The sequence below is a fragment of the Amblyomma mixtum genome, chromosome 3, assembly GCF_055824585.1.
Source record: "Amblyomma mixtum isolate Tamu chromosome 3, ASM5582458v1, whole genome shotgun sequence".
In the NCBI taxonomy this organism is placed as follows: Eukaryota; Metazoa; Arthropoda; class Arachnida; order Ixodida; family Ixodidae; genus Amblyomma; species Amblyomma mixtum.
Genome location: NC_143014.1, coordinates 3,294,043 through 3,307,646, shown reverse-complemented (window position 1 = coordinate 3,307,646; position 13,604 = coordinate 3,294,043). Strand labels below are relative to the sequence as shown.

The 13,604-nt window shown below is 47.9% G+C and overlaps 1 long non-coding RNA gene across 1 annotated transcript; it reads right to left on the bottom strand.

Moving 5' to 3' along the window:
• Positions 1-9,734: 9,734 nt before the first annotated feature.
• On the bottom strand, positions 9,735-13,226 carry LOC149349120 (uncharacterized). The gene is made up of 3 exons (XR_016289964.1): positions 12,480-13,226; positions 12,334-12,400; positions 9,735-12,154 (listed from the first exon to the last, which is right to left on the bottom strand). It is a non-coding gene; the product is annotated as an uncharacterized LOC149349120 (long non-coding RNA).
• Between the last annotated feature and the right edge of the window lie 378 nt (positions 13,227-13,604).

Below are 13,604 nucleotides of genomic sequence, written 5' to 3'. Positions count from 1 at the left end.
TTCGCCTTCATCGAAATTCGACCGCCGCGGCCGGGGTCGCACCCGCGTCTTTCGGGTCAGCAGCCGAGCGCCGTAACCACTGAGGCACTGGGTGCATTGACATCCACCAACAAAGGCGTATGGCACCATCCGGAACGCTACACGACGAACGGTTGCATCACAATTTTGATACGAAGACTGGTTCTTGAGGAAAGGAAATGGTGCAGTAACTGTCTCGCATATCTCGATGGACACCTGAACCGCGCCTTAAAGGGCAACTCCGGCGATTTTTCTACGCGCATCGATTGAAATGAAATTTTAAGCCTGTATTCTTTATGATAGTCTGATGCCTCATGTAAAATTTCGCACCTGAAACCGGCGTAGTTTCTCCGCAAGCGAATTTTGAAGACAAGCGCTCCTCGAAGTGAGCGGCACCCACTGATCGAGCAACTTCTACAGGCCACCCTGTTCTGTGACGTCACTGGCGGGGCGGCGTGTCAAGCTGGTTGGGCGCGCGCTGGCGCTGGCAGTGCAGGGGAAAACAGAAAATTGGTTTTGAGGAAAGTGAATGACGTAGTAATGGACACCCGAACCGCGACGTAAGGGAGGAGTGAAAGAAGAAAGGAAGAAAGAGGTCCGTAGTGGAGCTCTCCGGAATTATTTCTACCACCTGTACAATTTCGCGCCATCTCAATGTGCCTGATGTGATGTGTACGCCAGAGTGATGGGTCACGGCAACTTCTGTTGTGCTGTGGGGTGCACAAATTCTTGATCTGTGACAACGGGCATGACCTAGCGTAGGTTTCCTAGCGATAAGAACCTTCGCGACAAGTTGGTGAGAGCTGTCCACCGTGTAAACTGGTCTCCGAGGAAGCATTCCAGCTTGTGCTCGGAACGTTTCGCGCCAGATTGCTATGAAGACAGCGTGTACTTCAAAGAGAGCTTTGGGCTCGCTAAGGCTTCGTTCAACTGGAGCTTGAAGGCATATTCTGTGCCAACGTTATTTTAGTACAACCGTCTATCGCAGCGGCCAGCTGAACGAAGCGCGGCCGTCAAGAAGAAGCGGTATGTTGGATTGTAGAACTGTAGCTGGCGTGAACTCACTTCCAAAAGCTCGCCGTCGAGATAAAGCTTCGCAGAGATGACTGTTGCTGATGCATGCCCCTGTAAGGACGTTGTGCACCGCGGCAACGTTCCGGCAGCAGATTCTTTGTATCAGGCTGGGTCGGCCGGCACTGGCCGTCTCCGTGCTGCAGGTGACGCGGCCTGCGGTGTGACAAGGCTGGCTCGCGCGGCGGTGGATCATACCTAAAAGGCGACTCGTCCAGTCCAAAATCGTCGAATGAGTCGGAATGAGTCGGTCTCGGAAAAGCTGTCCTCCGCGCTTTCAGTCATGTCGACAGCGCGGCTCAGGGTAGTTGTGATATCTTCGGGGACTTCACAGCGCGGCGAACCCGCTCGTGACGTCACAGTCAATACCGCGCGAAGGCACCTCCCCGGTTTCGGTTTTGCGGTTTCGGTTTCGAGTTTTGCGTTTTTTGCTGTTTAAAAATTATTTTACGGTTGCTTTTGAAAACCTTGTATCGTACACATTAGAGGAGGTTCTTAGGAACACAAAACAGCCATTAACTTAAAATGGCTGAAAAATCGCCGGAGTTGCCCTTTAAGGGTAGAGGCAAGGTCATTTGAAATAGGTCGCGAAGCCGGAGCTCGAATGCGATCCAGAACCAAGTGCTAGCGACATCAAATTAGTGGAACTAAAGCGCCAAAATGAAATAAGTGGACAGACACGACTAGAAGAGGAAAATAATTAGGACATATTTTGTGTTTAAAAAGCATTCAAAACAATTGCAGTGATTCCTTTTTACAATGTTTTAGTTGTGTGCATTTTGTTAGAAAGTATAGCGCTTGCTTTGTAAAAATTTTTATGACAGCGTTCGCTCAGAGCAGCGGCTATGGCAGCGGGACGATGCCAAGGTTGACGGTGCTCTGATGTCATACCCTTGTCATATCTTTTGACCATTCTGCTTGCTTTTGTTTGAAACTCGATTCTGCTAGCCCTACTTTTTCCTCGTTGCTTGTTGCTCGAGTTCTTGGTGTGCATCGTTCGTGTACAGTTTCCGCTTTTCCCTTTTGCCAGCGCTTCTGTGTAGTTTCGTTCGGTTGGGTGCGGTTCTGTCGCTTTTGCCTGAAAAGGGCATCGTCTGTGGCCATGGGGCCCCCGTACGCAAAAAAAGAGGTGTGCGGTTGCACAATGTGCGAGAGATAACCTGTCTGGCGGCGTCACATTTCATCGCGACACCTGAGGCGAGGACGAAGGAAAAAGGCACAACGGAACTGACTACCTAAAAATAGCGTTGGTGGTCGGCACTCGTCGTGTCTTCTTTCTTCGTTCTCGTGTCGGGTGTCGCGCTGAAGCGTCGCGGCGTTGAGCAGTTTATTTTTCCCGCCAAGCAGCACGTGACGCTGACGTCACGAATATGACGTCACTAAAGCACGTGACTTCGACGTCGCGTTTTTGTTTTAATTATGACGTCACTTTTTAGTTGTCCACGCATTTCGAAGATGGCGCTGGCTGCGCACCATAAGCCGCCATGTTTTGAACGTATGGGCTTCTATGCAGCCTACGCTACCATAGTACATCTACCTTGGTAGAGGCGATAAAGGGTGAGAGAAGGCATACAGCTGAAGGTGCATACGTCGTCGGTTCTAATTCTTGTCGCAAGGTAGCCTCCAACTTGACTGGCACATATAAGCTATATGCAACGAGAAATTAGTACTCAGAGACATAATATTTTGGATTCATATCGTGAGTATAAAGGCACAATATGAAAACCCAATCTGGATGCCACCTCATTTCCGCTGCCGAAAATGGCCGCTGCGTTGCGACACCATCGGCTCGAAACGAGCATTTCTGGAGATTAAAATCTCTTTGGGAGTTCAGGAGCCACAATGCCCCTTACTCTGCTTACAAAGAATAAAGACCTCATGCTTTATCTACGTCGCAGGGCCCCTTTAACCTATTCTGCCTCGCTATGCAGGTTGGTAAGCCATGCATGTCGTCTTTACGCTAAGAAATTTTGTGATTTTTTAAGGCGGAAGCCTTTAATGGCTCATTGTCAAGGTAATATGTCCGTTAGCAGAACTATGCAGAACCTGTCCAGGGACCGTATTACAGAATTTTGTCAAAATTTTGTCAAAAGTTATTGACAGTGACGTCAAAATGACGAAACGATGTGACGTCGACGCCTGACGCAAAATTGACGCAACGAGGAATCAGCCAATTACAGCAGAGCGGCGCCCCGAAGCATTTGTCTGCGCAACGAGGGACCGTCTGCTAATTTTTTGCTAAAAGAGTAAAGAAATGCACAACAATAAAAATAATTATTATTTTATTTTGCCAAAAAGTTATGTTTAAAGCTCAAAAATATCAAGAAAAACAAGAAGCGCAAGAAGTTAGGCTATTAAATTTGCTATTGGGTAACTTTTGCTGCCGCGGGGGTGCGCAGATGGCGGTAAAAAACGTCAACGAGCCGCTTTGCACGAAAACAGCTGTCCCACGCCTTGATACTGTTTTCTTACGCGGCGTCGAAAATCAAGGTATTGTGCGGTTGATCTAAGTGCGGAAAAATCAACGAAGCCAACTTGTTAAGGTCCGTGTTGTTCGGCTTTTACGATCGATGACAAAAATGTCAAAGCGTGAAGCGTTGCAGTATGTGATGTGTAATCGTCTGTTTCTTTTTCCTCGACCGTGAAACAGAAGACGACCACGAAGTGCGATTTGCAGGGGAAAATAAAGTTCTTTGCCAGCATAAGAATATTTATTTATTTATTTATTTATTTATTTATTTATTTATTTAGCAATACTGTAAGCCTTTGACAGGCCTATACAGGCAGTGGGTTACAAAGGTATTAACAATGTACAACACTTTGTAAAATATATTAACACTAGAACTTGTTATCTGAAACAGAACATCATTCCAACCAAAATCAAACGGTAGAAAAGAGCAGGAAAAAAAAATAAAAGAAAAAAATAAAAAAGCTTCCGCTTTATGGCACTGAGTGAAACAAAGATTCTACCTTATTGACAAAGCTAGACACAGAATCGTCGTCAACAACATCCCCTGGCAATGAATTCCAAATCTCTACGGACGACGGAAAAAACGAAAACTTAAAAGTATTGCACCGTGTGACGTATGGCCGGATGTGCTTATCATGATTTTTTCGTTTAGTGTGATGGTGTGGTAGCTGCAGATACTGATCTTTGTTGATACGCAGCGACCCATGGTAAAGCATGAAAAGAAACTTCATGGCGGCAACGCGACGCCTGCTCGCAAGTGTGGGAATGCCTGCTTGTGTTCTAAGAGCACTGACACTTTCAAACCGGGAGTACTTCGAGTAGATAAATCGTAGTGCTTTATTTTGCACCCTTTCCAAGGAATCTGTCAGGTACTGTTGATGCGGGTTCCAGACTATGCTACCATATTCCAGAATTGGTCGGACTAGAGTTTTGTAGGCTTTAAGTTTTACTTCAGGAGGAGCCTTGCCTAATTTAATTCGTAAAAATCCTAGTGTTTTAAACGCTTTTGCACAGGTGTTGTTAATATGTACATCCCATTTCATTGTGCGTGTAAGTGTTACCCCTAAATACTTAACAGTGTCTGTTTGGCTGAGAACGGACCCCCCTAATGTGTAGCTAAACCTTAACAACGATTTTTTATGACTTACACTTAAATACTTAGTTTTTTCTGCGTTTATTTTCATGCCCCACGTTTCGCACCAGAAAGCAATGTTATTTAATGACATATTGAGTTTCCATTGATCCTCAACTCCCCGCACGACTGTGTAAATCACACAGTCGTCAGCAAAAAGCCTGATTTTCACCCCATCGACAATACAAGAGCTAACATCATTAATATATATAAGGAATAATAAAGGTCCCAGGACGGATCCCTGCGGTACACCTGAAACTACTTCGAGGTTCTCCGATTCATTATTATTTATAACCACATATTGGGTGCGATTTGACAGATAAGCTTCTATCCATGCTATTACTTCCGAATTAATGCCAAGGAGCTTAAGTTTGTGAATTAATTTACAGTGCACAACACGGTCATAAGCCTTAGAAAAATCAATAAAAATGCTGTCAACTTGTTCTCGGGAATTGATTGCTCTCGTGAAGTCATGCGTTATTTCTAATAATTGCGTTACTGTGGACAGCCCTTTTCGGAAACCGTGTTGGGTCGGATTCAATAAGTTGTTTTCTTCCAAGTAACTCATAATTGCTTTGTTAATAATGTGCTCCATAAGCTTGCAACAACCACTTGTAAGCGATATTGGTCTGTAGTTGTCAACTACTAATTTGTTTCCGTGTTTATGAATGGGTATTATTTTCGCGCGAAGCCAGTCAGCAGGGAGCGTGGCAGTTTTCAGTGACTCGATGAATATAGTATGCAGGAAAGGGGATATCTGCTGCGCATATCGGTTCAAAAACAGATTTGGGATACTATCTGGGCCGGATGATTTTTTCGTGTCAACCTGCAGAAGTAAGTTTAGCACGCCATCCTCAGTTATTATTATCTCGGGCATCAGAGAATCAAAAGTTGTCTCAGCTATGCTTACCGCATTTGTTCGCGTGAAAACTGATTGGAAGTACGTGTTGAAGGAATTGGCTATTTCGTGTTCGTCCTCGACGACTATGCCAGCAATTTCTAATTTTCTGGTGTGGTCTCTTGGTTCCGCCAAATATCGCCAGAATTTCTGCGGTTGTGTTTTCAAGAAATTTGCTAATGTGTCGGTAAAAAATAACCTCCTTGCTGCCCTGATCTCCAACCTCAGTTGACTTGACAGCGCAACCACCTCTAATCTATTGCCTTTTCTTTTTCTCTTTCTACGCAATTTTCTTTTGAGGTGAATTATTGAACGTGTTAACCACGGAGCTTTGCGTTTAATTCTTTTCTGTCTTGTCGGAATGAAGTTGGATTTGCAGTGCGCAATCGCATTCTTTAGTTTTACCCACAGGCTGTTTACGGACACTGGTCCTCGGGATTCTCCGGTTGAAAAATCATCTAGCGCTATGTCAAGGAAGTCTATTACACTCTCATCTTCAGCCCTGCTGTAGTCTTTCACTGCTTTCATCGAAGAACTTTTACGGCGTTTGTTACCCGCGCTGAAGTTACAGCATGTTAATACAAGCATCGTGTGATCAGAGATACCTTCTTCTATTGTTATTACTGGATTTAATGATTCTGACAGGAAGGCAAGATCAAGAATTGGTTTGGTTTGGTTTATTGGGGTTTAACGTCCCAAAGCGACTGAGGCTATGAGAGACGCCGTAGTGAAGGGCTCCGGAAATTTCGACCACCTGGGGTTCTTTAACGTGCACTGACATCGCACAGCACACGGGCCTCTAGAATTTCGCCTTCAAGAAATTCAGCCGCCGCGGCCGGGATCGAACCCGCGTCTTTCGGGTCAGCAGCCGAGCGCCGTAACCACTGAGCCACCGCGGCGGGGCAGATCAAGAATTGCGTGGGAGTTTCCTTGCACTCGAGTAGGTTCTTTAACAATTTGTGTCAATGAGAGACTGAACATTATATCTAGGAGCCGCTCACAGCTACGCACTTCTTTATTTCCAATCCTCATTGTATCCCAATCAATTCCCGAAAGGTTGAAATCCCCACTTATCAACAGTTTAGTCCGGTCGTTGACTTTGCTATGTAAGAAGTCATGCATTTGCGTAAGATAATCTTCAGTCTCCCCAGGACGTCTGTATATGGCACCTATTAATATCGAAGATTCGTTAAATCTTAAATTGCACCAAGTACTTTCATGATTAGCTATTCCGGGGTCTTGGTGGAATGTCAGACTTTGTTTAATGGCAATCGCCACCCCGCCTCCCCGGCCATCACGATCTGAACGAAGTAGCGAGTAGGAGGGAGGGATTATTTCATGATCGTCTATACTGGAATGCAACCATGTTTCTGTGACTATGACCACATCGGGGGCATACAACAGCAAAAGTTCTTCTAATTTGTCAGTTTTATTGACAATGCTTCTGGCATTAAAGCTTAAAATTGTAAGTTGTGCTGTAGTATTCTTGTGTCAGTCCTGCTCACTTGTATTGCCGTTGACAGTGTTTTGTTTTCGATTCACTAGAATTCGCTTGTTTTCTGTGTCGTCCCACACATACATATCATCATTAACCTTCAGTTTGTTAAACACTAGGGCTACCTTATCGCCTTTCGAGCGCTCGATTTTAGATATTCCCACAACTTTCGACGCGTTTCTCGGACACTTGCCGAGAAATCCTCTGATATCGATATTGCACTGTCCTTCAATTTGAAGCAATTGCGCAATACTTCCATCTTTTCGGCAAAATCGTAAAATCGCAGGATAACTGGTCGTTCACGACGGGCATTTTTAGAACCAATTCGGTGAATTCGTTCTACAGAACGGACCTCGATGCCCAGAATGTCTTTAAATGTCTCTTTTATGACTGCTTGGTCCAGTGCTGCTCTGTCTTCTTTAGCGCCTTCCTTTAAACCGAAGATGACCAAGTTATTCCTTCGACTACGATTCTCTAGATCGTCGATTTTCCTGTTTACATGTGTAAATTCTTTTTCCATGTCACTGACTGCTTTCACGCATTCTTTTACCCTTTCATGGTCTTCCCTCAATGTGGCGAGTGATGCTTCCATTTCGGTCAGCCTACGCTCCACACATTGCAAGCCATTTTGTAAAGTAATTTGTGACGCCCTAATCTCTGACACCATAGCGTGAATCTCATCCAATTTATCCGGACCGGGGTTCTCCTCTACGTCACCGCTGAGCTTCAGCAACAATTTGGCTACACAGAGCATTTCACAGCAACAGCACAACAAGCACTGCGGGCTCGGCAGCACAACAAGACCAACGCAATTGCTCTTTACAGATTTGACATTGGACCATTTGTCACTAACCTGAAGAACGAAGAGCACACAATTTAGCATCGTGCGCCGATCGGTGCCGCCGAGCCCACTGAGTCGTCCGCTGTGCTGGCTCTTTCTTTTAAAGGCTTCCCACGAAGTCCCGGATGACGCAGGTGTCCCGGATGTCGCACCGAAATCGTGATCCAGCCGGGGGATATCGTCCACGTGCTTCTGCGTTGTCGGCTTTAGTGCCAGCATGATGACCGGGCGGAACATTGCAGCGTGTCCTGTTGAAGTTGGCAAAGTGTATCGGCCCGAGGGTGGTGGAAAGATGCCATCGCCGGGTGTATTGTATGTATTTGTATGTAGCTGTGGCACAGAGGTGACGTCGGCTGCCGAGGCTTGCATGAAAGCCGCCGGTCGCAAATAACCGCTGTGCACACAGCACCCGCTGCTGCACCGACAGCGCGCTCGCGCGCACACCTCCCAATTCATCGGGGCGAGTTCGTCGCACAGCCACACCGCAGTCTGCTACTCCAGTCGAAAAAGGCGTCGGAACAGCTCGTCCGGCAAGTCAAACGCGTCTTCGTGCGCCCTCCTTCGCCGTTGCTCGGTCGACGCAGCCTTACAGCCACATACGCCGCCGCTGCCGCCATTTTCTGTCAAAAAACGCAATGGTCCAATTTTGACCGCCTCGAAGCCGTCAAAAAAAAACGTCAAAATGCGCCTGCATAATTAGGTGTGCAGCGTCACCACTTCTGTCATGTCCGTGACGTAAACGACAGCCACCCATGATGCAAGAAAGCAACATGGCCGCCGGCCACGGCCGACCAATAGGAGCGCGGCTACGGCGGGGCTTTTTGGCAAGTTTTTGATTTGACAGTTCCGTAATACGGGCCCTGTCTTTCCGGCCTCCTGATTGGTCTCCTCCAAGCCGTGACGTCACTGTCGCTAGGCGCATGTGCGCGCCTGCTGATTGGCGCGCGTGTGTGACGTCACTGTCGTCGGGCGCGGGCGTCGGAGCGGCTCGGCTCTGCGCGGGCTGACTCATCGCACCAGGGCGCGCGGCGGCCGTGTGCTCGGACGTCGCTGTCGCGAGGCGCTTGTAGCCCGAACAAACGTCATTGGCAATGGCGCCAGGCTTCCGCCGTTTCACACTTTAGTCTCGACTCGACAGTCTTCCGTAATTTTTCGGATGCAGCTGCCGAGCCCGCAGTGTTGCTTGCCATTGCCACTGAGCGTGCTGATGTCATTATTTCCTTGCTTTTGTCGTCCGGCGACATAGATACTAACCCCGGCCCTGCCTCACTCGAAACTGTAGTTACCAGGGGCTCCGGAACGCTTTTGGGAGTGTTGGGAGGGGGAAAAGTACTGTCTTTGCTTCATCATTATCATCAGCCGGACTAGATCCACTGCAGGGAAAAGACCGCTCCCATATTCCTCAAATTAACCTGGTCCTGTGCTAGCTGCATCCACTTGACTCCTGCAAACTTCTTAGTCTTATTCATTGTAGCCGTTTGAATTTTACATAATTGCATCCTCGCTTACTCCACATTGGTATATACACTTTAAAAATGGTTGTAAATTTCATAATTACTGAAACCTGCGCAGACCGAGCAAGTGAGTAAATTGATTCGAAAGCTGCGAAAAAAAACATTTTTAATATTTCTGAATTCGCGCTCGCACTGAAGCAAATGTGAACTGATATATTCATGCAAGTAGACATGAAAGTAGGCCCTAGGTATAAAGCTATAGTATCGCAGACTGGCGAGCTTCAAGGCTAGCATGACAAGAGGACGTTGGGCAGGAGAGGTTTTCAAAGGAGGCCGAAGGTTGCTGTTCGTTCTGCCGTTCATAAGGGCATGCAAATGCAGGTCCGCAACTCTCTTCTTGTGCGCGTGGAGGAGGAGAAGGCGTGTCGGCCTGCTCTGCGTCATTCGATTGCGCAGAGCACTGAAAGATCGCTCTCCTGAAGCAGCTGACGCAGGCACAGAAAACACGAGTTGCAGACAACCTGGTCCATCATATTACGCATGTCTGCAGACTTCCCCTGCAGAATTTGTAAAATGCGTTCACTTGCGACTGGACCCTCGTCACGCAGGAGCGTTGGGAGAAGCACAAGTTGCGCTGAAAGCCTGCTGATGTCAGAATCTGCAGCGTGTGCTCCTAAAAGCTCATTAGGTCGTTCGACGCGAAGTTTCGACCTTCAGCAGCGTCAGTCAAAATGCGCTCGAGGCTAATCAGCTGCTCCATGCCAGGCTGTTCAAATCGCCGTCGGATCTCAGTGGTCGATAGCGGCAAAAAAACTCTTTTCTTTGTAAGGACTTGCCGTCAAGTGCTGCCAGCTCCTCGGGATTGTCTGTGAATTGAAGCCTTCTGGGCGAAACTCTGGGCGCTTGAGGTTCCTTTTGACCTAACTCTGTTGCTCTTTAGTCCATCCGCTGCCACAAAGAGCCTCTGCTGCTTCTTCTGCTCCCGGTTAACTGGGCGCTGAAGCATCCTCGCTAAGGAGAGCAGAAAGTTGGGCAATTTGGTTGATATGCATACTGAAAAAATTGCGCAGACACACGAGTACAAAGCAGGGACAAGACAACAAAACATTGCCGCACTTGTGATGCGAGCGATGAGAAGATGCAGTGTCAACTTGAGCGGGAACTCATGGAAGCGTTTCATATGCGTATCAGCGGAGATAAATGCATCAGCCAGACTTCCGTCCGCTTCTCTGATAGGGAGTTCCGCTTTTTGGCCAAATCACTCGGGTGTGGTCCGTTTTGTTTTTTTTTCCCTATTCATATGTATACATGTGTTTTGGAATAAATCTTCAGTAGCGCTCGTCCTCGTCTTGTCCGCCCTGCTTTGTCCTCGTGTTTCTGCGCAATTTTTTCACTATGCATCCTCGCTAATTCCTCGCACGGGCCAAACAGGGCTGTAGAAAGATTGATGCCCCAATAAAGTTTCCAACTTCTTTAATACTTTCTCATATCCTTTTAAGGCTGTCTTGCCGGTGCCACTGAGAGAGCTTTGAGCTCGCACCAGTACATGCAAAGTTGCCTGCACCCTTTCATAGCTCTCAACGAACCTTTCCATTGATTTCACTCTTACTGTACACCTCGTTGGACACAGTGATAGCAGTAGGGTGTTAGGCCTAGAACAATCTTGCTCACCGGCATCATTACCCGAGGAAGTACAACGCTCGAATAAACAGTCTTCCTGTTCTTCGATTCGAGTATTGCATTGGAAACATTCTTTACAATGTTGAGAGCGTCGCCGATGATATCGCAGTTCCTTGTGACCTCCTGGAGTGCCAAGTAGACTCTAGGCAGTGGTTACTGCAGTGCACAAATATTGACCGTGGTTCAGATTCCGTAATCCTTTTCTGCACGCCAGTAAATCTGCTTGCCATGTTCGCGGCCCCGTCAAAACAGTGCCCCTTGGGTTCTGAAAGTCCAGGCCCAGACGCAAAATCATGTCTCTCAAGGCTTTATACAATGTCTCGGCTCTGCTGTCTGGTGCGTTGTACATGCCAAGAAATTCCTCACGAACTTTCAGTGTTATCCCGTCTACACAACGCACACAAAATGTGAACTGCCCATTGCCTGTTACGTCGGTAATACCGCCAGCAGTGATTCCATTAAACGGACTGCATCTGATGCCTTCGATGATGCCTCGCTGAACGCTGTGCGCCATAATTTCTATGAGCTCGTTCTGTATGTCGCTGCTCAGTCACCTATCTCGCTTCTCCAGCCATTTCTTCAAAGCAGGCACGTCTTGCGATCGTTCATCTAGCAGATCAAGGAGGTTGCCTTCGTCGTTCGTTTGCCCTTGTAAAGCTTGACCTATGCGGCATAGGTAACGCACCGAACTCACTATTACACGCAGTGCCTGCCTGGCTTCCTCCTATTGTCTGCTGCTGTGTTGCGATAATAGCTGCACTTCACGCATTCCTTTTTCTTTCGACAGTTGGCGGCTAGCGGAAACGCAGTGAAATTGGCTCTTCTCATGACACTGAAATTTTGCAACAGCTTTTTCCAATTACTGAACCGTTGTGAATGAAACACAGTTTCACTGTTGGAACGTTTTTTCCTCTTTCCTTGAAAGCTATTTGACACAAATTGCAAAACACGACGTCGCGTTCGTAGTAGCTCTTTTGTAGCTCCTTGGAGGCAGTGATCGAACATCCGGGGGCATGTCGTCATGGCTTGCGATTTCTATCGGAGCACAATGTTGCCAAGAGGGGCTTCCACCTTGTGCTACGGTTGCTGGGATCTCTGTAATAAGTGAGATAAAAGGGATTATTAGCCGATCAACACTGTATGAATTCTTTTTTGATCAGGTATTCTTTCAAAAAAAAAGAAATAGACCAAGATATGCAAAACATCCATGACACGCAGAAAGTTCATGAGACACATGAAGAGCACTGTGGAAATAAAACATTGCAAAAACGTACCTTCAATATCTGCTGCTCCTATCGCACGCTCATCTGGTTGACTTTCATGAGCGGTGCTTCCAGCTGCCTGCCAAAATACAAATACGAAGGGGCATTAGAAACACATCAATAATCAAAGTGGCGACAAAAAATCTGACACAATATACCTTGTGCAACCCCGCTTGCATTGCCTAAACGTTTCGTCCCAGGCACGAAGTTGTTGACCTTCTTTTGAGACCCAGATATCTTCCGAGGCAACGGCATTGTAGATCTGCAGTTACTAAAAAATACACTTAAGGGATGAGAGACGTGCAAATAGACCGCGTTACGTTTCGCCACCGCCGTGCGAGATCAACGCGGCTGCGGTGGACGCAGGAGTATCATTCTGAGCAACGGACAATTCGCTTGGCCGTCTGCCGCCCAGAGCCGTCTCGGGAGTCGTGTCCAGACAGATCCACTTGCCACGTGTCGTCGTGTGCAAACGCTTGTGAGAGCACGGCGCTCGGGGAGAGAGTGTTCGCCCCGGGCCGGATGGATCCGGACACGGCGCCGCCGGGTCTGAGTCAGCGACGCTTGCCATGAACACGACCGCTGGTTCGACACGTGCGCGTCTTCGGAACCTTCCTCCTTTCCCTCTGAAGAATGCTCCCGCCGATAGGTCCCCGTTGAGACGCCTGCTGTGTGGGCGTGTCAGACTTCTCTCTGGAGCCAGCTCTCTTGCCGTTCGTACGAGATGCAGTATTAAACCTGGTTCTTGTTAGACGATGCCATCGTCCTTTGCCGGAACCTGCCGATGCTCTCCGCGGGACACCGGACCGCCAGGTCAACGCTACCCTTGGGGCTATAGCGTGCGACAGCGGTGGGATATGTCGCAGGCGAGCCCCATGTAACAACCGGTACAAGTCTACCTTTGGTACGTCTATGTGCTTAGACCGAAGCGGCGAGCACCGCCGATCGGGCGAACCGCATCAGCTATCGGCGCTGGCCCCCCTGGAAAAAAGTTGGGGGGGGGGGGGGGGGGGCGGCCGCTCCCTGGTAGTTACGGAACTTCAAAAATTGTCCGGCGGCCAGTCGACATTAATCGCGGAAGTTAGACCTCAAAAACGATCGAGTTACTAACAACAGACAACCTTATTTCTGATCTAAGCAGGCGCATCAGCGCGCTTGAAGGTCATTAGCAAACCATGCAGTCACTACGTGCATAGATAGAAGGAATAAGCACTCAGGCGACTCGCCAGCTCTGCGATCTCGAGGATCGTACAGACGAAGCAGAAAACCAATCACGCCGAAAC